The 25143-nt window shown below is 49.1% G+C and overlaps 1 long non-coding RNA gene and 2 other non-coding genes across 3 annotated transcripts; 1 reads left to right on the top strand and 2 right to left on the bottom strand.

The window, feature by feature from the left end:
- The first annotated feature begins 2114 nt into the window (after nucleotides 1-2114).
- Nucleotides 2115-14802, top strand: LOC123359835. Its single transcript, XR_006575926.1, has 3 exons — nucleotides 2115-2149; nucleotides 14088-14201; nucleotides 14565-14802. It is a non-coding gene; the product is annotated as an uncharacterized LOC123359835 (long non-coding RNA).
- An 8871-nt stretch (nucleotides 14803-23673) lies between these two features.
- TRNAK-UUU lies at nucleotides 23674-23746 on the bottom strand. Its single transcript has one exon. It is a non-coding gene; the product is annotated as a tRNA-Lys (tRNA).
- A 1218-nt stretch (nucleotides 23747-24964) lies between these two features.
- TRNAA-UGC lies at nucleotides 24965-25036 on the bottom strand. The gene has a single exon. It is a non-coding gene; the product is annotated as a tRNA-Ala (tRNA).
- Nucleotides 25037-25143: the final 107 nt, after the last annotated feature.

Raw genomic sequence — 25143 nt, 5'->3', positions numbered from 1 at the left:
ACATTGTTAATCCAGAGTCACTGTATGGAAAGACAGGGAGTGACTCCAGATGGACAGTGGGGCAAATGAGATTCTCCCTGTGAGGAGGGGCTCTCATTAGCAGCTCTCCCCAGAGAGCTAAAGGAGGGAAGCTGCTCAAACGCTCTGTCCCTCTCTGCTCAGGACATTGGGGTTCAGCTTCCTGGGTCAGACGCTGCAGCCTCCATTGTGATCGGGGAGACCAGGCTTATCAGCTGCTGCTCCCCCAGCGGGGTTCTGTGCTGGGAAGTGACCTGAATTAAAGCTGCTTCTCTGCCCAGTCCAGGTGATGACTTTCTGCAGCTGGTACTAGCAGACCTGGGCTTTGTTAATACAAATTCTGAGCCACAGACTCCAGGTAACAGACAGACCTCAGAGAAAGTGCTGGGGACTGGCAAGAAAGTGACTCTGCACAAACAGCACCTCCCCCCTCACCCCCCAATATCTCCTCTCATTAGTAGTTGCCAAGAGAAAATCTATCCATGGGAGAGCAAAGAACCAGGAATGGACTTTCCCAGCCAGAGGGGCAGGGAGAGAGGACAGGGGAAGGAGAGACTGAAAGGGGCAGTGGGAGAAATGAGTGGGGGGAGAGATTTTCAGCTCTCTAGTCCACCAGACACATGTATTGCAGCATCCCTGGGCAGAACCACTTTCCAGTGAACAAGAAAAGGATCAGACAGAGGAAAAGCTGGTTCTTGACTCCATATTCCCCCTGCTGGGGTGTGACTGCCGGGAGGTCAGTGTCCGAGGGAATCCCCCACAGTGACTCCTTGGGTTCTGCTCTTTTCTAGCCTTGTGTTCAGAGACAAAGGGCAGGTCTACACTACCACCGGATTGGCAGGTAGTGCTCTCCCATCAACTCCCGTACTCTACTGCCTCAAGGGGCGAATGCGGAGTCGATGGGTTAGCAGCAGCAGTCGGATGCTGCAGTAAGTCGATCTAAGTAAGATGACTTCACCTACGCTATTCTCATAGCTGAAGTTGCGTATCTTAGATCAACTTCCACCTCCAGTGTAGACCAGGGCTTTGTTATGGGATGGAGGGACGGAGAAGGGAGGTTAAAAATCTCTCTCTGGGCTTAGCCTGACAAAAGGGGCCAGGTCTACACTGTAATAAAGAGATTGAGCATTTCTCAGCATGGCAGAATCTAGGATGTCTGTCTGCAGGGAAAGGTCCTGGGGGAATCGTGATGTGAAACTAACTAAAACCTGTTCTGTAACCCCCACAACTGCCCTTCTCGCCCTGCCAGGCTGCAGAATGACGTCCATGTTTCACTCCAGCTCATCCCATCCTCCCACGGGACAGGGGAGAGAAATGGCTGCAGTGGAGCCAGCTAAGGTAGGGATTATCGGGGGGTTGCTGGTGGGTTCCTGCAGGAGGGAGAGGGACAGCAAGTACACCAGAGATGGGAAGATTTGCACAGTCTGGTTTGGAGGTTGGAGCGGGGCAGGAAATGCACAGGTTGGGAAAGGGAGAATGACAGATTGTGGCAAACCTGCTTGGAGTTGTTTAATAAATGGCCTAGACTCTAGGAGCAGACCCATGAGATTAGGAGGTTGAAATGCCCTCATTTCTGGAACAGAAAATAACCCACCTACATGGGGCTAGGAAAACTGACCAGACTCCCGGTGCTGGAGCCTGACCCGACTAACCAGTGGCTGCTGTGAGATATGAAGGGGGCACCCACTAGTCAGACATAGGGGAGATTCCCCTCCCTTCATATCCAGCTCCTCACAATGAGGAGGGTGTTGGGCTTCCTACCACGGAACTCTACCTGGACCCTGCTAGGGGCTCCATCTCCTGTATCAGTCTGTGGCAGTAGGTGTGTGATGGATCTGCTGGGAGAAACAAGGGGCTCTCTCTTCATCCCCTCACCCTGGTGTTTCCAGGATTCTCTGAGCGGGGTGGGTTTAGGACTCTGACTGTGATCCACCCAGAGCTTGCATTTGATTGAAAGTGTGAGTGGTGCAGCAGGTACTGAGTGCTGGAGTCTTGCTCTTTCAGGGGCCGGTGACCTTCGAGGAGGTGGCTGTGTATTTCACCAGGGAAGAGGGGGCTCTGCTGGACCCCACTCAGAGAGCCCTCTACAGAGACGTCATGCAGGAGAACTATGAAAATGTGACCTCGCTGGGTAAGGATTCCCGTCCCCTCGGTTCTTGGAAGGGGAAATGAAGAGAGATGGTTCATGCCACCCCCCAATGCCATCCCTACTCTGCCCTGTTTCTGCATCACTGCAATATGCCAGTGACACACACACTGCCACAGACCCTCCCCTGCTGCAGAACACTTTGGGAACAGCGCACAGGAGCCATATCGCACAGTGTCAAATATCTCCTGTTTGCTCAAGTAAAACGGGGGCTTAGGTCCAGCATAACGTAAGAACATAAGAATGTCCGTACTGGGTCAGAGCAAAGGTCCACCTGGCCCAGTATCCTGTCCACTGACAGTGGCCAACTCCAGGTGCCCCGGAGTGAGTGAACCCAGCAGGCAATTACCAAGTGATCTCTCTCCTGCCATCCATCACGCCCCTCTGACAAACAGAGGCTAAGGACACCATTCCTTACCCGTCCTGGCTAATAGCTATTAATGGAGTCAACCTCCGTGAATTTATCCAGTTCTCTTTTAAACCCTGTTATAGTCCTAGCCTTCACAACCTCCTCAGGCAAGGAGTCCCACAGGTTGACTGTGCGCGGTGTGAAGAAATACTTCCTTTTGTTTGTTCTAAACCTGCTTCCTATTAATTTCATTGGGTGATTCCTAGTCCTTGTGTTATGAGGAGTAAATAACACTTATTTACGTTCTCCACGCTAGTCATGATTTTATAGACCTCTCTCATATCCCCCCTTTGTCTCTTTTCCAAGCTGAAAAGTCCCAGTCTTTTTAATCTCACCTCGTACAGAAGCTGTTCCATACCCCTAAGCATTTTTTGTCCTTTTCTGAACCTTTTCCAATTCCAATATATCTTCTTTGAGATGGAGAGACCACAGCTGCATGCAGTATTCAAGATGTGGGCATACCATGGGTTCATAGAGAAGCGATATGATATTTTCTGTCTTCTTATCTATCCCTTTCTTAATGATTCCCAACTTTTTATTTGCTTTTTGACAGCCACTGCAGTTGAGTGGATGTTTTCAGAGAACTATCCACAGAGACTCCGAAATCTCTCTTGAGTGGAAACAGATCATTTAGACCCCATCATTTTATATGTCTAGTTGAGATTGTTTTCCAATGGGCTGCACTATGTGTTGTCCTGACATCTAGTACTGCTGAGATCCTGCATTCAGTACTATCCCTGCCCTTCCTGTTCCCTTTCTCCACTGAACCCCACCAGCCCATGGTTACTATTCCCAGCTTCCCCAGGTGTCAGAGTCTACCCTCACTTGAAACTGGGTGGTTTCAAAGTGAGGACCCGCATGTATTCCCCCACCCTAAAATCCTAGGGTAGGTCTCCCCTTTTGCTGCCACCACCCGGTCAATTTCGTGGGCCGGGACACCCCTGTTTCCCCCCTGTCTCCCTTCAAAGACACTCCCTGGGAACACAGATCAATTCACAGAGGAGGAACCTTCCCCCTCCCCCCTCTCTCCAGCCTGCTCTGGAGACAGAGATACCTTGATTCAACTCCTTGAATCTCACACACACAGGGAAGCAGCCCACTTCCCCCCCCCCCCACCTCTCTCTCCCAGCCACCCTGGAGAGATATACACTGATTCAACTCTGTGAATCACTGAGAGAGAGTGTCTCGGCCCCTTCCCCGATCCACAGTAGAAGGGATTTAATCAAATCTTTATAGAAAGAATTTATTAAAAGAAAAACAAGAAAATACAGAATCTCTATGAGTCCAAGCTGGACACTCATAGGGTATAACCTTGCTACGTTCTGGAGAGAATCCCCTCTCTTTCTCAGTACAGCCAGTACAAGCAGAATTAAGAATAATCAACAACAAACACACAGAATTGCAAACATAGGATTATTAGATAAGGACACAAAGTATCTTTCTAATACTCACTATCTTGACTAGAAGAAATTAGTTCAGAAAGGTGGAAGCTGGTAGACTTGATTAAAACATCTGGACTCTTGTAATTCCAAACGGCCAAAGACAAAGACCCCCCCAAACAGAGGGAAAAGTTCCCTCCTAGGAGTTTCAAATTCTCTTCCCTGATTGGTCCTCAGGTCAGGTGCCCACCAGGTACTATGCTTTAACCCTTTACTAACTATTCATGACACGCCCCCCAAATCGTCACAGTGGGATCCACTGGCGGCGATTTCCTCCTAGAACTGTAAAACAACGAGAGTAATAAAACACATGCACTATTACATCGACTACTAAGCATGAAAACATATTAAGAACAGTTTTTAGCCACTTGATTCTGGGAAACTTTCACGAGAGAGTGCATCAGCAACTTTGTTGGAAGCTCCTGAAATGTGTTGAATGTCAAAGTCAAAGTCTTGGAGAGCTAAGCTCCAGCGGAGAAGTTTCTTGTTGTTTCCCTTGTTGGTGTGAAGCCACTTTAGCGCAGCATGGTCAGTTTGTAGCTGGAACTGCCGGCCCCAAACGTATGGGCGTAGCTTTTCCAAGGCATACACAATGGCGTAACATTCTTTTTCACTGATGGACCAGTGGCTTTCCCTCTCAGACAGTTTCTTGCTGAGAAACACGACAGGATGGAAGTTGTGATCCGGTCCTTCCTGCATTAGTACCGCTCCTACCCCACGTTCAGATGCATCGGTGGTAACTAGGAAGGGTTTGTCAAAGTCTGGGGCCCTTAATACAGGGTCCGACATGAGCATCGCCTTAAGCTGGGTAAAGGCTTTCTGACACTCATCAGTCCACTTAACTGCATTTGGCTGGGTTTTCCTGGTCAGATCAGTTAGTGGGGCAGCGATTTGGCTGTAGTGTGGTACAAATCGCCTGTAATATCCGGCCAAACCTAAGAAGGATTGGACCTGTTTCTTTGACCTTGGGACAGGCCACTGTTGGATAGCCTCCACCTTGGCCTGTAGGGGGTTGATGGTTCCTTGACCCACCTGGTGTCCTAGGTAAGTCACTCTGTTTTGGCCTATTTGACACTTTTTGGCCTTAACAGTTAGTCCTGCCTGCCTGATGCGCTCTAAAACCATTTTCAAATGTTCTAGGTGTTCGGGCCATGAATCAGAAAAAATGGCCACATCATCGAGGTATGCAACTGCACAGTCTTCCAATCCTGCTAGTAGACCATCCACCAGCCTTTGGAAGGTGGCAGGTGCATTCCGCAGTCCGAACGGAAGCACAGTAAACTCATACACCCCTGCATGGGTGATGAAGGCAGATTTTTCCCTGGCGGGTTCATCTAGTGGTACCTGCCAGTATCCCTTGGTTAAATCAATGGTAGAGATGAACTGGGCACGTCCCAACTTTTCCAATAGCTCATCAGTGCGTGGCATTGGATAGTTGTCTGGACGAGTTACAGCATTTAGCTTACGGTAGTCCACACAAAAGCGTATTTCCCCATCTGGTTTGGGAACCAGAACCACGGGAGATGCCCATGCACTGGTAGAAGGGCGGATGATACCCATCTCCAACATGTTGTCAATCTCCTGTTTAATAGCAACTTTGGCATGAGGTGACACCCGGTAGGGTGGTGTTCTAATCGGGTGAGCATTACCTGTGTCAATGGAGTGGTAGGTTTGCTCAGTCCGTCCTGGGATGGCTGAGAACAAGGGCGTGAAGTGAGTGCACAGCTCCTTGAGCTGTTGCCGCTGCAGACGTTGCAGGGTTGTGGAGAGGGTCACCTCTTCCACACCACCATTTCTTTTACCTTCGTAGTAGACCCCTTCAGGCCACTCGGTGTCATCTCCTTCCTGAACTGTAAAGTGACAGACCTGTAATTCTCTGGGATAAAAGGGCTTTAGAGAGTTAACATGAAACACTTTAGGCTTTAAAGAGGAATCAGGGAATGTTATGAGGTAGTTAACAGCTCCCAGGCGCTCCTGGACCATGTATGGTCCTTCCCAGGACGCTTCCATCTTATGGGCCTGTTGCGCCTTCAAGACCATGACCTGGTCTCCTACCTTGAAGGACCGCTCCTTGGCATGTCGATCATACCAGACCTTTTGCTCCGCTTGAGCATCTCTTAAGTTCTCTCGAGCAAGGGCCCAAGAGTCTCGGAGGGTGTTTTGAAGGTTGCTTACAAAGTCCAGAATGTTAGTCCCTGGAGGAGGTGTAAACCCCTCCCATTGCTGCTTTACCAGCTGTAATGGCCCCTTAACCTCATGGCCATACACCAGCTCGAATGGTGAGAATCCTAAACTCGGATGTGGAACAGCCCTGTAGGCAAACAGCAACTGTTGTAACACTAGATCCCAATTATTGGAGTGTTCATTGACGAATTTGCGGATCATGGCCCCCAATGTTCCATTAAACCTTTCCACTAGGCCATCAGTTTGGTGGTGGTACGGGGTGGCAACCAAATGATGCACCCCATGAGTTTCCCACAGGTCTTTCATGGTCCCTGATAGGAAATTTGTTCCCGAATCTGTTAGAATCTCGAAGGGCCAACCCACCCTGGTAAAAATGTCAGTTAAGGCCCGGCACACAGTTTGAGCCCTGGTGTTGCCTAGAGCTACTGCTTCCGGCCATCTGGTAGCAAAGTCCACAAAAGTCAGTATATACTGCTTTCCTCTGGGGGTCTTTTTTGGGAAAGGACCCATAATATCCACAGCTACTCGCTGAAATGGCACCTCAATTATGGGAAGTGGCTGGAGAGGGGCCTTGACCTGGTCTTGAGGTTTTCCTACCTTTTGGCATACCTCACAAGACCGGACATACTTGGCAACGTCCTTGCCCATCCCCTCCCACTCGAAGGACCTTCCCAACCTGTCTTTGCTTCGGTTCACCCCAGCATGGCCACTGGGATGATCATGGGCTAAGCTTAAGAGCTTTTCCCGGTACTTCGTCGGAACTAGCAACCGTTTTTGAGGATGCCAGCCCTCCTGGTGTCCACCAGAAAGACATTCCTTGTATAAAAGTCCTTGGTCCACAACGAACCGGGATCGGTTAGTGGAGCTGAGAGGCGGTGGGTTGCTGCGTGCCGCCGCCCATGCTTTCTTGAGGCTGTCATCGGCTTCCTGCTCAGTCTGGAACTGTTCCCTTGAGGCGGGAGACACCAGTTCCTCTGGACGTGATGTAGGTGATGAGATTGTTTCTGTTGACTGTGAACCGCTCTCCGCTGGTCCACGAGGTGTTATTTCAGGCTCCGGCTGAGCCTCTAGGGTAGGGTTGTTTGCTGCTTCTGCCAGTTCAGGCCCGTTGGCGCCCTCTGGCGGTGGAGTTGCAAGCGCTGGCGCCGGTGCTGGCGCTGGTTGCTCTTCCAGTTCCAGTTCTGGGACTGGATGTACTATGGCTGCTGTAGGTGTTGGCCTGGGATCCGGTTCCACCACCTCTGTCTGGGTCTCTGGTAACACAGACGGGGTCCCGGTGGATGGCTCAGGAACAGGGATGGGTCCGGCAGCTCGTCTGGCTTGGCTGCGTGTAACCACTCCCTCTGTTTTGTGCTGTTCAATGTGTCGGGCCAAGTCGTTCCCCAGTAGCATGGGAATCGCATGGTTGTCATAGACAGCAAAAGTCCACTTCCCTGACCAGCCCTTGTACTGGACAGGTAAACGCACTGTAGGTAATGTTACAGGTTTTGACATGAAGGGTCGAATTGTCACTTTGGTTTTCTGGTTGATGAATTTGGGGTCCACGAAGGTTCGGTGGATAGCTGACACATGTGCTGCAGTGTCTCTCCATGCGATGATCTCCTTTTCGTCCACTCTCAAAGTTTCCCTATGTTCTAAGGGTATTTGAGATACATCTATGTCCGGCTTTCCTTGGTGTGAAGGTGCAAGGAGTTGCACTCGGTTTAGGTTCTTTGGGCATTTGGCTTTGATATGCCCCAATTCATTGCATTGAAAACATCGCCCAGTTGATGGGTCACCGGTTTGTGTTGGTCTACTGGAGACTGGTGAGGTAGAAGAAGAGGTAGAGTGTGACTGTCCGTGGGTTGTAGGTGTGGGTTTGATTGGTCCGCGACGGTAGGGTTTAGTGTCGGTGTGTACCCTGTTGGATTCGCTCCCCTTGGCAGTAGCTGTCGTGTTGTCTACCGATGCCATCCATCTGGCTCCAATCTCTCCTGCCTCAGTGAGAGTTTTTGGTTTACCATCTTGGATGTAGCGTCTAATGTTCTCAGGAACACCATCTAGGAACTGTTCCATCAATATCAGGAGGTGTAGGTCGTCTAGCTCCTTAACCTTGGATCCTGATATCCAGGAGAAATAGTGTTTTTCCAGGTAAGCAGCGTGCTCTGGAAGTGACATCTCTGGTTTCCATTTCTGGGCTCTGAAACGCTGACGGGCGTGATCAGGGGTGATGCCCATTCTGAGTCTGGCCTTGGTTAGGAACAGTGGAAAGTCGTCCATCAGGTCTCTAGGCATTTCAGCTGCCACCAGGGATAATTGTCCGCTGAGCTGTGACCTCAGCTCCAGCATGTATTGTTCTTTAGGAAGATGGTATCCAATACAGGCCCTCTCAAAGTTTTCTAAAAAGGCCTCAACATCATCCCCTGCCCTGTAGGCGGGAAATTTTCTCCGAGAAGGTTGATCAGTAGGTTGAAAAGGGGTTGGATTGGTTGGCTCCTGCTGCTTAGTCTTTGCTAATTCCAGAGCCTGCTGGTGGGTCTCCCTCAGGATTTCCATTTGTCTCTTGTGCTCAGCCTCTTGTTTCTCCAGCTCCCTCTTGTGGTTAGCTTCTTCCCTGGCCCTTTCTGCAATAATTAGTTCCATCTGTCTTTGATGTTCTTTTTGTTTTTCTTCAGCCTGCAGCCTGGCCAGGTCAAGTTTGCTAATTGTTTCACCAGTACTCATGATTGTGTGCCTTCTGGTGCTGGCCACACCCCTATGCAGTCAGTGAACTGTCTGTGGTGTTTGACAGTCCCTAACCCTGGCTATGATAACTTGAGTAAAGAAAGAGAAACAATCCTTTCTATAGCAAATTGTGGTTTGTGTAATGTTACTGTTTTGTACTGAGAAAGAGGGAAAGAAAGAAAAGAAATGTCTCTGTCTCCCTCTGCCCTGAGTTGATGACTCAATACCTGTGAGAAAAGCCTGGTCTATTTCCCTCAGGGATCTGTGTTCTCCTGCCTTTTGAGCATTTCAGAAGACCCAGGAGAAAAAAAAAAAACCTGGCTGGAGGGTTATCTCCCCCCCCCCAAACCTGTTTTTCCAGCTGGATGGGAAATGTACTTTGAGGAGCACTTCCCCCCCCAAACCTGTTTTTCCTGCTGGATGGGAATGTACTTTGGCGAGCACTTCCCCCCACCTTAGGAATCCTGAGTGGTACCTCGTATCACAATCAGAAAGCCCTGCAAAAAACTGAAAATACTTCTAACCCTGAAACTGCCTCAGAGTGCTTCTGGTAGAAAAGCCTTGCCTCTCTCTCTGGGTCCGAAACACCACTGCCACCATGTCAGAGTCTACCCTCACTTGAAACTGGGCGGTTTCAAAGTGAGGACCCGCATGTATTCTCCCACCCTAAAATCCTAGGGTAGGTCTCCCCTTTTGCTGCCACCACCCGGTCAATTTCGTGGGCCGGGACACCCCTGTTTCCCCCCTGTCTCCCTTCAAAGACACTCCCTGGGAACACAGATCAATTCACAGAGGAGGAACCTTCCCCCTCCCCCCTCTCTCCAGCCTGCTCTGGAGACAGAGATACCTTGATTCAACTCCTTGAATCTCACACACACAGGGAAGCAGCCCACTTCCCCCCCCCCCTCTCCCAGCCACCCTGGAGAGATATACACTGATTCAACTCTGTGAATCACTGAGAGAGAGTGTCTCGGCCCCTTCCCCGATCCACAGTAGAAGGGATTTAATCAAATCTTTATAGAAAGAATTTATTAAAAGAAAAACAAGAAAATACAGAATCTCTATGAGTCCAAGCTGGACACTCATAGGGTATAACCTTGCTACGTTCTGGAGAGAATCCCCTCTCTTTCTCAGTACAACCAGTACAAGCAGAATTAAGAATAATCAACAACAAACACACAGAATTGCAAACATAGGATTATTAGATAAGGACACAAAGTATCTTTCTAATACTCACTATCTTGACTAGAAGAAATTAGTTCAGAAAGGTGGAAGCTGGTAGACTTGATTAAAACATCTGGACTCTTGTAATTCCAAACGGCCAAAGACAAAGACCCCCCCAAACAGAGGGAAAAGTTCCCTCCTAGGAGTTTCAAATTCTCTTCCCTGATTGGTCCTCAGGTCAGGTGCCCACCAGGTACTATGCTTTAACCCTTTACTAACTATTCATGACACCAGGACTCTCTCATTGTCTCTGGACCTCTCTGTCAGCAAGAAGCAGTGCCAGGGAGACTTGCCCTCTCTCTGGAGACGTCAATATTTGGGACATGGATTTACTTTCTCTGTGCTTTACTGTGAGAGCAGCCACTCCTGGGCAGTTAACACACAGTCTCCAGCATGTAACTCGCTCCCAACTTGACAATATTGAGTTCTGTTAGTTAGTGACTCACGAATTACAGTACCCACAGGGGAACCTCAGAAAATTCTCTGGTCCCAGACATCCCCCAGAAATGTGCATCTTGTCCTGTCCAGCACACTGCTGAACAATGGGAACTCATGAATGGGAGCTCTTGCATCCGACAAAGTGGGTATTCACCCACGAAAGCTCATGCTGCAAAACGTCTGTTAGTCTATAAGGTGCCACAGGATTCTTTGCTGCTTTTACAGATCCAGACTAACACCGCTACCCCTCTGATACATATGAAATCTGTTATTTCATCAATGGAAAATGACATGCACCAGCCTTGTTATTCCAAATGGAGTTTCCAACACACTTTAATCCAACCACACTGGTTAGATAAACAATAAAAAAAAAATAACTGCCGGAAAAAAAATCTTTTCAGTGACTACGGGTAATGAGGCATGAAAGTCAGAATTGTTTACAAAAGAAATGCAAAGATAAAACACAAACTAACGTCTAAGTTAACCAGCTAAAATGGATTCAAAGCAAATGTTTCTCTCACCATGTGCTGAGACAGGCTGGTTTTCCTTACAGCCAGGACTCCCCCTAACCTGCCCCTGCTGCCCAAGTTCAGTTCTTCAGGATTTGTCATGGGCAGAGGGAAAGGGGAGAGAGAGATTTTCCTCACCCCTTTTTATAATTCAGTCCTTTCTATTAGAAACAACTTCAGTTCTCAGCTGAGTGATGGTGCCAGGCTGTCTGTTGTAGATATGAGTTTCAAGTGTCCCTGTGATGGAATGTAAATGTCTTCTTCACACCTTCCCCCTGCCAGCGAATGGCTGTTTGACCAGCTGTTTGCCTTGCTGTCTCTGAGGAACTGGTCTGTGGGTGTTCCCCAGAATTGTAACTTTTTGTGATATCCTACAGTAACATCTCATCACTTTACATACAGTGTTGTTACACGTTTTAACAGGAGGATACTATTCAGTAGATTATGCAATTTCAAGTGATACTTCACAAACCATTCTGTGTACAGAATTGATCATAATTTTCCAGAAGAGTGAACATAGGGGTACAGGCTGACACAGGCCCTGTGTCAATGTGTGTTCCCAGCAGATATGTGGGTATTTCAATCCCTCCTAAGCAGAGTGTACTGCATCTTCAAGGACCTGGGCAGCTGGTTCTGGGAATTCACTGGTTTACTAAGTGTGACACGGTCTGGAATTGTGAGATACTTTATTATTATTACTTTATTATTAATACCAATATGATAAAATTGCAGTGAATTGTGCTAGATATGCCATGCGGCAGAGGGCTGGGGGGAGACGGCTGGGCAGCTTCTCAGCTTGCCCCAGGGGGCTGATGGGGGCAGTATGGGCTAGGGGGGAGTTTCTCAAGGACTGAGCCAACCATTCTCAGCCCACCCTGGTGTCTCCCCCAGGACCTGTGCTCCTCCTCCAGCCAGGAGAAACCAGCAGTGGGCCCCCCCTAGTGCTGGGCAGGGGGACAAACCAAAAGACATTGCTCCTTTAAGAAAAGTTTGCCCTGGTGTCTGATGAGTGAACTTGGTCTGAGGCCAGCTGCTCACCACCTCCCCGTGCTCCAGCCAGCCAGCCGGGTGCGCCTAGCCACGGCCAAAGGGGAGAGGGGCTTCACTGCAGCCCTAGCCCCACGTGCAGATGAGCAGCCCCCCTTCCCAGCCCGGACCCTGCCTGTGCCCAGACTCCTCCCATGGGGGCTCTGGGAGCTCCCACCCCTACGGCTCTGACCCAGGTCCCAGGGCTCTGCATCCATTGCCCCATGTGTGTGGGACAAGAGGGGCCAACACACCACCAGTGCTTCTAGCCGCATCCTCCCCGTGGGGTCTTCTCCATGGCCGGCTCTCATGCCTGGGAAAGTAACACTTGCCCCCCTCAAAGCCGTCTCCTCCTCCCCTGCCCAGATCAAGCTTGGCTGAGGGGCTTTTCCTCCCCGCGAGGAAGTTTATCCCTTCCCGCGCCGACCAGCATCTGCATCAGGAAAGATTGATTTCCTTCCCCTGGATCCATCCACCCCCCATCTCCTCTTCCCTGGGAGCTGCATTCACCCCCATGTATCAGCTTCAAGTCAGGAGACACGGCCCTGCTTCACCTTGGGATGCCTGAGCTCGTCTTCCTTCGGGGTGCTGGGCTACTGCAGCCCGGGGGAGGAAGCAACCCCTCCCCCCTGCCTTTGGCCATGATCCCCCCGGGGCTCCCCACCCACAACGTTGAAGAGTGGGTGAGGGAGTCAGTGAGTGAGCTTCAAAGTGGGGGTGGGCTGCAGCCTGGGGGACTGGGAGGAGCTGGAGTAACGCAGCAGCCATACAGCAGGATGAATAAATGGGCCATTTCTATGCTGGGCTGTTGAATTAAATTTCTCTCTCTGGCTCAGGGTGGGCAGTTCCTGGGCTGGCCACAGTGGGTGGGGCTTGGGGAAGACAGAGCTGCTTTGAGTGCGTGGGTGGGAGCGGGCACTAAACAGGCACCAGGAGATGGGGAGCAGAAAGAGAGAGAGAGATGGGGAAAAGGGACCCAGGTAGAGAGCAAGAACTGGGAAACATCAGGAAGGGGAGATACCAGTTATAGACACACTTTCAATGAGGACACTGGAAGTGTATAGATATGCTGAAAATAGCCTCCCCTCAAAACTGCCAGAGCCCCCCTCCAGCACAAGAACCATCGCCCTTACGGCAGGAAGGAGTGCAAAGGAGCGAGCAGTAGGTAGGAGGCATTTAGGGCAGGGGGCCAGTAAGGAGGCAGCATTCAGGAGAGTCTAGGGAGATGGGGCAAGAAGAAGTACAGTGGGGGCGGGGCTTTGGAGAAGGGGGCGAAGCCAGGATGGGGCACCCACCGGCAAAACCAAAAGTCAGCACCTATGCAAAGTGAAGCCTTGAACAAAGGACTGGATGACCCATCCAAGCTGTGGCTGTGTTCCAAACAGACTTTCAAGCCGGCAACTTACCAATACTGCTAAGAAGCTGATATATAGATTTCTGAATGTATCTGACTCCTTTCCCATTTAACAACTTTCTTTCTGTTTCTGGTTTTCTTTCTCTTTCTTATATAAACTTTTAGTTTAGATGCTAAAGTATTGTCTGGCATCATGGTATTTTTGGTAAGATCCAAACCCATACTGACTTGGTAATGTGGCTGACCCTTTGGGGTCAAAAGAACATTTTGTTTATGTGCGCAGAGTTTTTAAATAACCTCTCACTGTACCGGAGCTAGGTGCTGACTGGGAGTCAGAGAAGTGCAATGCAATAAAGGGGGCTGTGCGATTTCTTTTTTTCAGATTCTCAATAACCCGTGTGGGGGATCAGAAGCACAGTTTGTGACTGGTCAGTGAGTTTAACTTCAGTGTTAACCACCAGTTTTGGGAGCATCTGCCCTCCCTTTTTCAGCCTGCCCTGACCTTGGCATTTTCAGTGAAAACTGCCCCAGGCACACCAAGTCACACTAAGCACTGAAGATAAATTAATAGAATGTTTTTTTATGACCAAGTCTTAAGAAATCCACTGAACTCCTTTGTTTTCTTTCATCTGAGCAGGGTTTCCCGTTTCCAAACCTCATCTAATCTCCCAGCTGGGACAAGGGGATGAGCCATGGGTCCCAGACCTCCAGGGTTCAGAGGAAAGAGAGATCCTGAGAGTTCCCTGCACAGGTGAGGAAACATTAAACCAACTCAGAATCTGTAAGTGCCTGAAGGAAACATCTGGGATGCCCTACAAAGCACTTGGGAGCTCTTTCAGTTCATTATTGTCTCTAGCAGGGGTCATATCCTCAGGGTACATATAGTTCATGGCTTCCTGTAGATCCTAGCAGACACCAGGCAGTACCTTCCTCCCTTCCCCCTGTGAATTTGGATGGGATGTGGAGGCTCAGTTGTGATCCCCTCCTCTCTCCTGTTTGGGGGAAGAGTTTGGGGGAGTTCAGTTCCTGATTTTTATTTGACCTCCCTTCCACACTTGTTTTGGTTTGGCCTTCCCCTTTCTATCCCTGTCTGAGGTTTCTGTCTCTATTGCAGCAGGTGACGCAATGGTAGGTGAGAAAGAGGAGCAGAATTCTCAGCAGGAAAATGTTGAGCAAGTGGATAAACACAGGGAATTATCGCAAAGATCAAAAAGAAATGTGTCGAAGAGTCATGAGCAGGGAAAATCATGCGAGACTCAGCACACACCAGAAAGAGAGCAGGGAAACCAGCCAGGAGAGAAAATGGGTAAATTTATTTCCTGTCGGGGAACTCAGAAGAGCGTCAAGGAAACCACAACACAGCAGGAAATCCTCATGGGAAAGAGGGAAAATACATGCAGTGAGTGTGGGAAAAACTTCACTCGAAGATCAACCCTTTCTGTTCATCAGAGAATCCACACAGGGGAGCGGCCCTATAAATGCCATGAGTGTGGAAAATGCTTCACTCTAAGATCAGCCCTTTCTGATCATCAGAGAATCCACACAGGAGAGAGGCCCTATGAATGCAGTGAGTGTGGGAAAAACTTCACTCGCAGCTCAAACCTTATTGCCCATCAAAGAATCCACACTGGGGAGCGGCCCTATAAATGCCGTGAGTGTGGGAAAACCTTCTATTGCCACTCAAACCTTATTGCCCATCAAAGAATCCACACTGGGGAGCAGCCCTGTAAATGCAGTGAGTGTGGGAAATACTTCACTGAGAGCTCAGCCCTTTCTGCACATCAGAGAATCCACATGGGGAAGACGCCCTTCGAATGCCATGAGTGTGGGAAAACCTTCAGTCACAGCTGGCACCTTATTAGGCATCAGACAGTCCACACAGGGGAGAGGCCCTATGAATGCAGAGTGTGTGGGAAAACCTTCAGTCACAGCTGGCACCTTATTAGGCATCAGAAAATCCACGCAAGTGAGAGAACCTATGAAAGCAGTGAGTGTGGGAAAACCTTAGGGCCCAAAGAAATTTTGTCCAACTCCACTTCCTAGTTCAGTGTGTCTCATTACCGTTCCAGAGGATACCAGGGTTAGATTGAGAACAATCATCCTTCACCGTTTGGATGCAAAGAGAGAGTGCTTCATAGGACAGTCCTTCCCTGTGGATCCCAAACTGGCTGCCTGAGTGGGTAACAAGGACTTTCAGGCTGTAGAAATGATGGTAACCAATGAGGCAATAAATGTGTCAAGCTCCAATTTCAGACTTCTGGATACTCACATGTTGAGTCCTGATTCTAAGGTTTTGTGTCTGATGCTCTGGCTACACAATAAAGCTGATTTTGGTGCAGCTGTAGCACTGCTATTACAGATGCTCTCCACCAATGGGAGAAATCTCTTCCCTAGGACTTTTAGTCCAGCCCCTACAAGCAGCGGTGGCTATTTTAGCAGGCAAAGCTCTCCTGCTGATGTAGTGTTATTTCACAGGAGAGGAGAGTTGTGTAACTACCTTTCTCACCAGTGTGTATTTTTCACACCCCTGAGATATAGTTACACCAATAAATGTCTTTAGCGTAGACGAGACAGTTCTCTCTTGTGTTTTATGCATTTACATCACTTCTCCTCTATCTTCTCCCACTTTGAAAGATTAAAAAGTGTGACAAGAGAGGTATTTTTCCTCATGATGCAAAGATTCCCACATAGGAGACCCCTTCCACCAACAGATACTGCAGAAGATCCTGGGATATATGAACTCACAGAAGTGGTTGCGACAAACTTGAGCCAAGGTTCAGTTGTTGGCAATGGGCATTAAAAGAAAACTAACATATATGATAAGAATTTGTGATCTTTGAATAGGTTTTTGTTACCTGTTAAAATGAGATTATTGGTGAAGTTATTGGTTAAAGAAGAGACTAAATGTATGATAATCTGAAGTATTTTGGAAAACTGAAAGTTGTCTTGGTTTTTTTTTTGTTTTGTTAGTCGTACAGGAAATGATGGCTAATCTTGAAAAGTTAATTTGATTTAATTTATCCCCTGTAATATAAAGGGTTCTGGTAGAAAACCTCATTCCAAAGGTTAGGGTGGGAGAATGTGTGTGAGAAAGTGTGTATAAGAGAATATTGACCCACTATAGATTTTAGTATTTTGTGTTTTCAAATAGAATTTATTTTGCTTAGTTTCAAAGTCAATTTCTATTCAAAGGAAAGCTACTCGAGGAGATAAATTGTGTAAGTTTTTACTCACTTAGACTGTAAGGGTCACTGTCTTCCCCACTTCTCTAATTTGCAAAGGAAAGGTCTGACATCTGTCACAGGATGTGTCCAGCAGGTAGGACAGCTGCACTCATCAACCATCAATATAAAGAAAAAGACTGAAATCCATTGTCTTTCAGGTCAATAAGCCATCTAAAGGCTGGTCGATGTAGAAAAGCTGTGTTGGCATAGCCACATCTCTCAGGGGTGTGAAAAGTCCTCTCCACTGAGAGAAGTAGTTAATGTGACGTGAGCCCTAGTGTAGACGGTGTTAGGTTGTCAGAAGAATATTTCCAGTGTTTGACGTGTAGACACAGCCTTAACATCAATTCCAATTTTGACCCATCTCCCTATATGTGAGAAAGTTACTGGTATGGAGGGCTGAGCCAGCTGTCTGCTCACCTGGTTCCTCAACTGTAGCTACAGCTCTTAGCGCCCATGAATGCAAAGACTGAGAGAAATGGAGAGTTCCAGCCATTGTCATTTTAGTATCTTATTGTTCCTCTCTCTGTTTTTTGTGCTGGCCTTTCTGTTCTATCAGGGGGTGACTGTATAGCTCAGTGCATCTGTGACAAAAGCTCATTGGTGCCAATTGGCAAAGGGGTCACTGTTCTTCACAAGCAGCTCCTGTGTCAGACCTGACAAACTCCCCACACCTAATACACTGCTTTTATGATATTTATCCAGGAAGCATAGCAGTGAGATCTCTACTGAGAGCTTGTAAATTATTGATACTCCTACTCACTGCGAGAGGTGTGTCCAAGTCATAGTTAAGGGGTAATGTAAGTACATGGAAAATTATGCCCATATGGTATTGTTGTGAAAGTGAGTCACCCCAATCATAGGTCTTGGTGGGGACGGCCCATTCCAGTGGGAGGGAATTGGCACCTCTCCCTTGCTAGCCAGTTATGTGATGTATTGCTCCATTGTCAACCTTTGCACCAACCCAGAAAAGCCAATGGAAAACCATCAACGACAAATTATAGACATCAAAACCCTGTGGAAGTGACAAGGACAATATGAGAATGAGGAGATCGTCCTTTCTATGAATATAAAGACAAAAGACTGATTCAGTTCATAGCAGGGTGGAGAAAAACACTCTGGGTCCATTCACCAAGGAGATTCCTAATGACCGGTGGCGCTTCATGAAAGGCAGGGCCGTGGCGCCTAGGGACTAGCAATCAGTGAAATTGACTGAAGTGTGAGGTGAGAATCTACTTAGATAGGAAAGGTAACTATTAAAAAGTGTAGGTTGCATTTTCTGATTTTGTTTAGTTGGTAACAGTTGGTTTCCATCACTCACATTTGTTGGTTTGAATCTCTATCGGTTGTTAAATAAATTTCTGCTTGTTTGATAACTATACTCAAGTGCGGTGTGAGATACAGTAGCAGTGGTCCACAGTAAAACTAGTAACCTGGGATCTACCATTGCTTTGGGCAGAGAGAATCTGGGATTTCTCTGAGTATCTGGTGATCCGGGCTGGACCCCAGAGGGGGACACATTGAAGGAACTCAGGGGTTAGGGTGGCTGCTGTAGCTCAGAGGAGGGTCCTTGAGTGCCTGACGGGCTGGGTGAGTTTGGTCACTAACATCCAGCTGCCAAATGCAAAACCCTCTTCCTAGTGGAAGGTGGCAACAAGGAAACTCGCAGCCCTCAGCTCCCTGAGAAGGATCACAATATGTCTCTATGTTGATTCACCTGTCAAATTCACACAGGGAAAGCTCCCTATAGCATAAAACTCTGCCATATGAAATCATGGAACATGTGCTCTTCACTCTGTGAAAGCATGTGAAGAATCCAAGCGCTGGAGGACAGGGTTTGGGTCCAGAGTGACCTAGACAAATTGGAGGATTGGGCCAAAAGAAATCTGATGAGGTTCAACAAGGAGAAGTGCAGAGTCCTGCACTTAGGAAGGAAGAATTCCATGCACTGCTACAGCCTGGGGACCGACTGGCTAAGCAGCCGTTCTTCAGAAAAGGACCTGGGGATTACAGTGGATGAGAAGCTGGATATGAGTCAACAGCACCCTTGTTGCCAAGAAGGCTAACAGCAGATTGGGCTGCGTTAGTAGAAGCATTGCCAGCAGCTTGAGGGAAGTGTGTTCATTTCAAACCTGCAGCTTATTCATTTCATTTGGTGACCCCTCCTAGTTCTTGTGTTATGAGAAGGAGTAAATAATACTCCCTTCCTTGGTCCTTTAGAAGATATTATGTGACCTCCTCCCCCTTGTTGTATCCATGTTGGTCCCAGGACATGAGAGACAACACCGCAAACAACAAGGTTCAAAGTCAATGCACATGGGAGAAGCATCTTGTGTTTCATTCCTTATATCCTAGTCCCATCGTGTGGCCATTTCCTTTTCTTCCTTTCTGTCAAAAGTTTTGGTGTTTTGCACAGAAACATTATTTCCCCAGGAGAGACCCAGGAGTGAGGGCTGCATTCCTGTGCCAAACAGTCACTAGAAGGGGGCAGACAAAGGCCTTTAGGACGAGGCGTCCGTCACTGTCAAAAAATCATCTCCCTCCTGTGGTTCCGCGGGCAGCAGGAGCAGCTGCAGCTCGGTGGCCCCCGGCAGCACTCCTGGGGTGGCTGGAGCAGCAGCAGGCCCCCTGGGGCTCCCCCCCCCCCGCGCCGGGGCAGCAGTTGGAGTGGCAGCAGGTTGTTAGGGCTTCTCCCCTGGTAGCTGGTGCTCATTATCCATCAAGTAAATCAAAACACTTCCCCCTGCAAGTGGATTTAGCCCAGGACCCTCAGAGTCAGCAGCTCTTACACCCCCCACTGAGCTTTCTGGTCAGGTGTCCTAGCGCCGGAAGCCTCCTGTTTAGATCCTCAAATAGCATTTTTGCACCGGGGGGGGGGGCTGAACTTTTGGACTGGACACTGTAGCTCCACTGTTATTTTATTGAATTGCTTCAAAACAGCAAGTCAAGAAAGTCTCCTAAGTGCCAGGCTCTCTGCCATGGGAACAGCTGCCCCTGCTCTCCAGGAGTCTGTGCGTTCCACCCAGCAACGTACAAACCTGCTCTGCACTGAAGGGGGGTCAGACAGTGACGGTAACACAAATCTTCCGACTATTAACCCAAGTCCCTTCCTTCCTTTAACCCAGGACGTGCCAGTCACCTGTGAGCCATGGTGTTATCTTCATCTTAAAATACCTCTCAGGACATTGAACAGAGGAAGTGAAACCCCCTCCCCCGAATGGCTCCCTGTTGAGGCGTTGTACCGTACCTGCCCCTGGAGACTGTCTGGTTTTATATCCTTAGAGCTTTTTCTCTTCAGACCCCTTATCCCAACCTATGGGCCACCTCCGTATTTCAGAGTTTAGAATTTACTGTCCTCACCCTGGTATGGCACTTTCCATGTGAATTAGACAAAGTGAGGGAGGGAAGCTCCCTGGCTAATGAAAACAGATGCTCTGGGTGAGGCCTGAACTCATAACCCCAGCAGTGCACCTCCCTCACTAGCCAGGTGTGCCCCTGTAGGTGCTTCATAGACAAACTTGGGAAGTAGGGTAGTTACCTGTGTCTGTGATTAACCACTTTGGTGACCTAATTGAGAGGCTGATGGTCCAAACCCAGGTGAAGATAGAGGTAGTTTGTTTTTTTTAGTGATGAGACTCCAGTACATTTTAACAGGCAGTAAAACGCCTCAATTCTGGTCTAGCCTCATTGGGCAAGCATAAGTGGTGTTTTTGCCAGCTGCATTGGTGGTACAGTGGGGAGCGTAGCTGCTTTCCAAGCAGTTGACCTGGCTTCAGTTCCCAGCGAATGCAGCAATGTGATGTTTTCTCTGCTGGGAATTGGTTTAATTTCAGTCACATTGTATCAGTTTAGCAATGGAATGAGAGAATCAATGTCCTGCAGGTCATTCAACACCCAGTGGAGGAAGAAAGGGGCGGGACTATACAATGAGCAGGTGGAGTCATCCTGGTATTACAATGTTTGGTTTATTTTTTATTTTTTTTCCTTTACTTCCCTCTCCCTTTTAGACTCAGAGCCCTTAAGGTCAGAAGGGACCAATGTGATCATCTAGTCCGACCTCCTGCACCTTGCAGGCCAAAAGACCCCACCCACCCACTCCTGGAATAGACCAGGGAGGGGAGGCAGCTCTGTGCTCTGCCCCTACCCCAGGCAGCACATGGAGGCCCTCTGCTCCCCTCCCCCAATGGGTGTGCAGAGATGTGCCAGCAGCACTGAGATGGCTCCCTGCCCACTCTGCCTCCGTCCCTCCGTGCCGCTCCCAGAAATGGCCGGCATGTCCCAGCATCCCCTGGGGCGGGGGGAGTGTCTCCATGCGCTGCCCCTGCCCCAAGTACCAACTCCGCAGCACCCATTGGCCAGGAACTGCAGCCAATGGGATCTCTGGGAGCAGCGCCTGCAGGCAGCGGCACACGGAGACCCCCTGGCCCCACCCACCTAGGAGCTGCTGCCAGAGGGTTGTGTGTACCAGTCACTTTGGGAGCTGCAGTGCCCGGGGTAAGCGCCACCCCTCCTGCACCCCAACCCCTTCCCCCAGCACAGAGCCCGCACACCACACCCAAACTTCCTCCCAGAGCTTTGCTTGTCTTCCTTTTACCCAGAACCATCCTTCTCCTGGGCTGCAAGTAGCCATCCCTGGGAAGCCAAGACGCAGGCACAGGATTCTACCTCCCAGCAGCCAACCGCACCTCCCCAGGCTTTGCAGAACGAGTGGTGGTGCTCTACTAACCCCACTTAGCCGCACTGAGGCACTTAGCTTCTGCCCTGCCTTCCTCAGATCAACTTTCCTCTTTTGCCCCATACCCGCCTCACTTCCTCCTTTGGTAAGTCACACAGAAGAGCCGGCCGCCATAGGCCAATCTCCAAGGGCAGAGGAGACCAAGCCACAAGGCTTCAAAAGGTGACCGGCCCAGATCCACTAGCTTTCCCCTGCTGATGCCAAGGCTTTTTCTCAGCTCATTTCACCACCCTCTGTCATGCAGGGGTTGGGGTTATCGCAGGTGTTACCCGAAATTGGGCCAGCTAGTCAGCGTAGGGAGCACTAATGACCCACCAGAGTTTGGCAGAAAGCAGCACGTTTATTATATTGATAGCTAAGTTCAAAAGAAGCGGGGCGGGGGGTGTCACACTCATACTCCCAGGACAGGCACAGCACTGGAGATGTCAGGATTCTGCAAGGTAAGTGTCCCACAGCGCAGCTATGGACGGTGTGATGAAGGTAAGTCTTCCTGAGGCACAATGAAATACAATGCAGAGAACCACTGGCCAGGCGGTCCAGGCAAAGGGCATTCACTGGAGGTACAAGCTTGTGAGTGCTCTCCTGAGCACATGGCCCCTTCCCCTTTTAAGGGCCTGCACCTCCTGGCCTGCGACTAGAGATGAATTGGCTGCATCTGGTTGGTCACACTCCACCTTGGGCAGTGTCCATGCTCTGGGTGTGTGAGCGCTGCCTAATTAGCGTCCCAGACACCTTGTCTACCTGGGAGCTCTTCTGCTCTTCAACCAGCCCATTCATCCCAGGAGCATTGCAGGAGGGAGCGGGAGGGGAAAAGCCACTTCACAGGCATTCAGAGAGGGAGAGGAGACAAAAGTGGGAGCAGGGGAAGTATAAGAGACCTTTTGAGCATAGAAATCACTGCTGCTCCTACAACAGCAGGGAATAGGCCAGTAGGAGCTGGGAAAATTAAGCCAGCATGTTTCTGCCTGGTTTTGAACCAGGAACCTTTTGTGTGTTAGGCAAACATGATAACCACTACACTACAGAAACTCTATCCCAGTACATTGCTCCTCCCTTCATAAGACCATAAGAATGGCCATATTAGGTCAGAGCAAAGGTCCATCCAACCCCGCATCCTATCTGCCAACAGTGGCCAATGCCAGGTGCCCCAGAGGGACTGAACCTAACAGATAATGAGCAAGTGATTTCTCTCCTGACATCCATCTCCACCCTCTAACAAACAGAGGTTAGGGACACCATTTCTTACCCATCCTGGCTAATAGCCATTCATGGACTTAACCTCCATTCATTTATCTGCAAAAAGAACAAGGAGTACTTGTGGCACCTTAGAAACTAACAAATTTATTTGAGCATAAGCTTTCCTGGGCTAAAACCAACTTCATTGGATGCATGCAGCGGAAAATACAGCAGGAAGATATAGATTATCTATCTATCTATCTACATACACACACACACACACAGAGAACGTGAAAAATTGGGTGTTGCCATACACACTGTAACGAGAGTGATCAGTTAAGGTGAGCTATTATCAGCAGGAGAAAAAAACCCTTTTGTAGTGGCTTTCATGGCTTTTGAGAAAGCAAGACAGAGCCTTGGACGACACAGCAGGGTTTGTGGCACAGGAATTGTTCTCAGATTCCACTGAGACTTCACCTCAGGTTGCAGGATTCAAAGTCCTGAGTGCTGCCCTTACACCATGGGACCAGCAGAGCACCTGTTGATTACTGTAGACTTCCAGCAGGGAGGACTCTGTGGGCAGGGGCGGCTCTAGACATTTTGCTGCCCCAAGCACGGCAGGCAGGTTGCCTTCGGCGGCTTGCCTGCGGGAGGTCCGCCGAAGTCGCAGGACCAGCGGCCCCTTGACAGGCATGCCACCGAAGGCAGCCTGCCTGCCGCCCTCGCTGCAACCGGCAAAGCACCCCCTGCGGCTTGCTGTACCAAGCGCGCGCTTGGCATGCTGGGGCCTGGAGCCGCCCCTGTCTGTGGCGACAATTTTTTCTGGCAGGGAGGACTCAGTGGGAACATTCCTGTCTGGCCAGCCCTGCATTTGCTCAAAAAGTCAGCACACTGCACTTTGCTGCAGGCCCAGAGGCCTTTCTTCCTCCAGACTGTGAGGCCAGTGGACAGGTGAGGCAATAGCACCTTCAGTCCCAGGCAGTAAAGGGCCCTTCCTGGGAAAGGCCATGTCCTGAAAAGGAAGAACTAAAGTCAAGGAGAGTCCTTCTAAATCTCTTTGGGGATGTCACAGGGGGAAAGTGTTTCTTTGCCTGACCAGGGACTTGAACTCTGGACCCTCAGATTAAAAGTCTGATGCTCTGCCAACTGAGCCAGCCAGGCTCACATTTAAAAAGAGGAAATTTCATGCAGAAGAGAAACTAATCATGAAAATGAGGGCAGGAAACTATACAGAAAATCTGCTATTCTCGCTCTCTTAGCAGTCCTAGCCCCAGCCTGCTCCTCCATCTGGTGGCTTGAGACCTTATTCTTTTTTTCATTAAACATCAAATCCAGGAGAAAACACAGTTATACAAAGCAAAACTAAATCACAAACAGAAATGTTATTGGAAATACAAAAATAAAAAAGGAAAATGCAATCCCCATCACTTTATCATGTCTGGGCCATTCCTGTATCGAGAGCACCCGCGAAGGTCCCTGTGTGCTTACGAGAAACCTGGAGGAACTCAGACCACAGCCTGAACATGAAACTCAACTGCTCCCAGGTGCCGCAGTAAAACCCTTTCCCTGCTGTGACGTTGCACTCCATAGGATTTTATGAAAATATGCTAATGAGTGTGAATATAAAGTGACTGGACTATGCTTCATGCAAAAGGTCTCTTGTAAGGTATCATTACAAAGCTTATAATCTACTGTGTGTGTTCATCCTATTTGTATGAACTGATCATTCCTGTATCTGAAACTAGAAATATGAACTATAACTCTGAGGTCCTGTTGTAATGATGCAAAGTATGGGCCATTTACAATGGTTTGGACTCTTGATGGCTCCCATTAACCAGGACAATTGACTGGAGATGGCTCTGTCCTGCACCATCCCTGAGTCAGGCCAGGAAGAATGAAGGCTTGGGGTCTCACAGGACATGTGACCATGTCACCTGGTACAGGAATCCATCTTAAACCTGGGGCTTTTCCCCAGGAGAGAGACAAAAGATTCCTGCCTTGTACCAAAGCTGTATAAGGGGGTGGAACTGAACAAACATGGCTGCAGTCATGAGACATCCCCAGCTACCACCTGAGCTGGAACAAGGACTATACCAGGAGAAAAGATTGGGCCCAGACTAGAAATAAGTCTAGTCTTTGCCTCTCAGTCTGTGCAGATGGGACCTTTCCCTCTAGTGCTGGAGGATTCTCCCTTCTCATCTACCCTTGTCCCAGGCAACACAACTGGTGGGAATCTTAAATGTACACAGGAGACTTAGGAGCAGAAACCCCCCCAGACCTTCCATGCAATTGGCACTTATCCATCACTGAGCAGGATTGAAATTCCTGCAGGGCCACATCCCCTCTGGGCAGGAGCAAAGCAGCAGGGTGAAAAGAACTTGGAGATGCTGGGGATTAAACCCAGGACCTCATACATGCAAAGCATGTGCTCTACCACTGAGCTATTTCCCCAGATGGGTCATGTGTCCTATAGGTTACACTAAGAGCCCTCCTGTTTCCAGAGCATCCAGTGGCCTAAGAGCAGCATGAGGGACACATTCCCTGCTCTGAGGCCAAAC

This window comes from Mauremys mutica, unplaced genomic scaffold, assembly GCF_020497125.1.
Source record: "Mauremys mutica isolate MM-2020 ecotype Southern unplaced genomic scaffold, ASM2049712v1 Super-Scaffold_100198, whole genome shotgun sequence".
Lineage (NCBI taxonomy): Eukaryota > Metazoa > Chordata > Testudines > Geoemydidae > Mauremys > Mauremys mutica.
Note: the sequence above shows the minus strand (reverse complement) of the source record. Positions and strands in the feature narration are given on the sequence as shown.